This window comes from Pyxicephalus adspersus, chromosome 7 (assembly GCF_032062135.1).
Source record: "Pyxicephalus adspersus chromosome 7, UCB_Pads_2.0, whole genome shotgun sequence".
Taxonomy (NCBI): domain Eukaryota; kingdom Metazoa; phylum Chordata; class Amphibia; order Anura; family Pyxicephalidae; genus Pyxicephalus; species Pyxicephalus adspersus.
The window spans coordinates 25,329,864-25,334,324 of record NC_092864.1 but is presented as its reverse complement, the minus strand read 5'-3'; the positions used below and the strand labels follow the sequence as shown (position 1 = coordinate 25,334,324).

Below are 4,461 nucleotides of genomic sequence, written 5' to 3'. Positions count from 1 at the left end.
GACGTCCCATGTATATTAGTCATATATGATCTGTGCATGACGTCCCATGTAAATTAGTCATTTATGATCTGTGCAGGACGTCCCATGTATAGTACAGTCATATATGATCCGTGCATGACGTCCCATGTATATTACGGTCATATATGATCTGTGTATGACGTCCCGTGTATATTATGGTCATTTATAATCTGTGTATGATGTCCCGTGTATATTACGGTCATATATGATCTGTGCATGACGTCTCATTTATATTATGGTCATATATGATCTGTGCATGACGTCTCATTTATATTATGGTCATATATGATCTGTATATGATATCCCATGTATATTATGGTCATATATGATCTGTGAATGACGTCCTGTGTATATTATGGTCATATATGAACTGTGCATGACCTCTAATTTATATTATGGTCATATATGATCTGTATATGATATCCCATGTATATTATGGTCATATATGGTCTGTGTATGACATCCTGTGAATATTACGGTCATATATGGTCTGTGTATGACATCCCGTGAATATTACCGTCATATATGGTCTGTGTATGACCCCAGAGGGTAGTCTTGGCAGTATGGTGACCCCACATATGGGGTGTGAGGTGCAGGTTGAAGATCTCCAGCTTTTTATTGAACTGTCCCAAAAACTAATTTCCACCCAGAACTGTCATCAGGCGACCGATGACACGTCTGACACATGGAAACCCTCCACAAATCTCTTCTACTTCCTCCTAAAGGGGATTTCCTCCATCATTACCCATCCTGTATATCAATATTTACCCAAATACTGATACCCCCCCCCCATATGTAATACACACAGAACACATGGCTGTTATTATAATAGGTAGTTAAGGGGGTCACCAATGAAAGGAGAGCAAAGATCATGAGGGAGGAGTCTGGAGGGAAGAAAGGGGCAACGGTGCACCCTTTTTTTATTTGGATGAGCACACCCAGTTTGGGAGTAGGGTGTTCACGTTTTGGTGTGTCATATTTTGTTTCCTCTGTGTATGGACAAAGCCCATGTCGCCATGTCTGATGGTCTCTGGTTGGAATCAGCCAGATGTGGCCTCCCCATCTCCCTCATGACAGGTCCACTTTATAATGAAGTGATAATTCCCATATTGGATCTGTAGAACCTGTTCAGTGCTGGGCCTTCCTATGGTGGCATGCGCCGTCATCTGTTGATTAGAGCCCGGAAAGGCGTCACATTGTCCTTGTGGAGAGGCGCCGTGCGCACATATAATCCGCTTACTGCAGTTTAGCCTGAGGTGCTGGTGGTTTATCGGGTCACTTCATTGGTTAAGCCTTTGGCACAGAAATCTGCCATATTAGCACTAAAACTATTACAGCCAATTACTGCACACTATTTGTCCAGTCCCCCACTGGTATCGGTCACCCTGTCCATCTGGGTACCAATAGACCCCCCCCACCTCAAGAATCAGAGGTGCAGATTTCTCAGTATTCGAACCAGTCATAGAAAAGTGGAATAAAAAAAAAAACACAATTTTTTTTTACTTGCAATATGATTGGCTGCCATAAGAAATACCAACAGACTACCAATAAGTGGATCAATAGGAGTGATCAACATTCCCGATTATAAGTATCCTTTGTGATAATTGGGCTGTCTCTGTAGCTCATGAAGGCGTTAACAATCACAGATTCTGATCACCAATATAATGATCAACAGGACTGACCCATACCAATCACCTAAACTGATGACCAATCACAGACACCAATTATCTATTCCAAAAACATATACTAAGGATCTGCATCAATGGGATGACCCACAGCAGTGTTTCCTAACCTGTTTAACATATGGAGAACCTCTGATATAATATCCACAGCTCACTGTATTTTAGTGTGGTGGTCAGTGGGAAGAATTCCTCCTATATTGCTGGCCAGTGGGAAGAATGTCACCCTTACAGATAGCCAGGAAGGTCACTTACACTGACCTGGGAGGTGCACAGTGCTCATTACTCAATCAACCAGGCTTAACATGTCATCAAAAACAGCTCAGAAGAAAGAGCTCTGCGTGTCCAGTGTGCCCTTTGTCCTGGGTGTCCAGTGTGTCCAGTGTGCCCTGTGTACCCTGTGTGCTCTGTGTGCTCTGTGTACCTGTGTGCTCTGTGTACCTGTGTGCTCTGTGTACCTGTGTGCCCTGGGTACCCTGTGTGCTCTGTGTGCCCTTTGTCCTGCGTGCCCAGTGTGCCTGTGTGCCCTTTGTCCTGCGTGTCCAGTGTGTCAAGTGTGCCCTGTGTTCCCTGTGTGCCCTTGTGTCCCGTGTGCCCAGTGTGTCCTGTGTGCCAGTGTTGGTAAAGAATCATTTAAGCTTGCAAGAATGCACAGATATTTTTTCTTCCCTTTCCTTCCATCTGCCTTTGTATGGCCAACTTTACTAAAGAGGACCTGTCAGTAACCTCACAGATATCCATGAGTAAATCCCTGAAGTGTAACCAACTGAATTATTTGTTTAAGAATTCTCCACCTTATATCATTCCAAAGCCATTCTGCAACTCCAGCCTGGGATTATCATCTTGTGTTTACATAGCACCAATTTATTACATAGCTCTTTACAATATGCACAATCTTGTCACTAACTGTCCCTCAAAATGTCTTATAATCTAATGTGATCTCTCAGGAAGAAGGAAGCATTTCCTCAGTCTCCTCTCATACATCATAACTTTGTATCCAATCACAAGGTGAGAGACCACAGCAGACCTGTAACTTGTGGATCAGGAACAGCACCGGCACCTGAGAAAAAAGGTACTGGTTGTTTTAAAGAAAAAAAAGCTGACAAATGAATTGTCAGTTATTCTGCGATCTATGTGAGGTAATAAATATCTGCGGCTGAATTCCTGATCTGCCCTATGACAGGTCCACTTTAGGAGCAAGAACACTGCAACTGGCACAGTGGCAGATTTAACTCCTGGTTGACCATTATTGCTCCCGCAATTAAAGGGAATCTCGCTGAGTCTCACATGTAGCTCCACCCACTTCTTTCAGGTTTGGTTGGCACAATGGTTCCCCTGTGCTAGAGATTTACCCCAAGCTGTATGTCCCCCCACCACCCCCATCTCCTAATCCTCCTCCACCTGCCTCACCCCTCCCTTAACGAACACCAACCGACTGCCACCCCCAAGCACTCTCCACCCTCTACTATAATCCGATTATATGATCCGGGCAGCCAGGATTAACTTGTTGAGGGCCAGAAGGGACAGATGGCACCCAGTGATTCTGGGACCATTGTGACACCTGATGACTGATACTGAGAATCACACCCGGGTGCAGGACAAGAGAAGTGGTACTGTGCAGAGTCCATACATACAGAATAGGAATGGATACCGAAAATTACACCTGGGTGCAGACAAGAGAAGTGGTACTGTGCAGTGTTCATACATACAGAATAAGAACTGATACCGAGAATCCCACCCGGGTGCAGGACAAGAGAAGTGGTACTGTGCAGAGTTCATACATACAGAAAAAGAACTGATACCGAGAACTACACCCCGGGTACAGGGCAAGACAGGTTTTGCTGGGGATAGCCAGTAAGGTAGTTACAAGAGCAAGGTCTTGAGGATTGTGGGGAATCCTGTTTACAGAGTACAGTTGCTTTGGTTGCAAGGAAGAAAATGGAATGTTGTGTAGGAAAATCAAAGCTTGTTGCAGGTTGATTTTTGTCCAGATGCCGGTCACCCTCCCATAAGAACAGATGGGGGGGGGGGTTGTAATTGGACCCCTGTGATGTTCTGTGTGCAAGCAGTACAAGGCTGTCATTGTCATCCTGCGGATTGGGTAATGGGAAAGACAGGTGAGGGATTCGGGACAGAGTGAAGTGACAATGGCGTCCTCTGAGGGATCAGTGACAGGACGGTGTAATGGAATCGCTCTCACCCCCTTCTATGTCTGAGCTCAGCCATTGTGCCCAAGAATCTCACTTTCGACTTAATGAGGGGACAATATTTTGGGGGCCACAGTCACACGGGTCTAATATCACCTCACACAGAGCTGCTGTTATCATGCAAACACAATGAGACCTCACACAAAATATTCCATGTAACATCACAATCCACATTATATGATGGCTGAAAAAAGGACTGCGCTTGTTCTCTGTCCATACACCAAATGACCAAATACAAGGGTTCAGGTGTCCCCAGTGAAGGGCCCTGGTATTCCTCCATCATACAAAAACATTGTAGACAATTGTGCTCATCCAGCCTTGTGGTCACAGTTTGGTGAAGACCCTTTTCTTTTCCCCCATGACTGTGGCCCAGGGTACAAAGCCAGCTCCATAATGACATGGGGTCACCAGTTTGGTGTGGAGGAACTACAGTGTCCTGACAGAGCCCTGACCTCAACCTACTGAACAGCTTTGGGAAGAATTGGAATGGTGAGCCAGGTCTTCTCCTCCAACATCAGCACCTGAACTCACAAATCGGAGGCAAAACCCCACCATCA

General features: G+C 45.2%; 1 protein-coding gene across 1 annotated transcript in view; it reads left to right on the top strand.

The window, feature by feature from the left end:
* The window catches only part of HEG1 (heart development protein with EGF like domains 1), a 21,460-nt gene that overhangs the window by 1,913 nt on the left and 15,086 nt on the right, over nt 1-4,461 (top strand). The window lies entirely within an intron of this gene.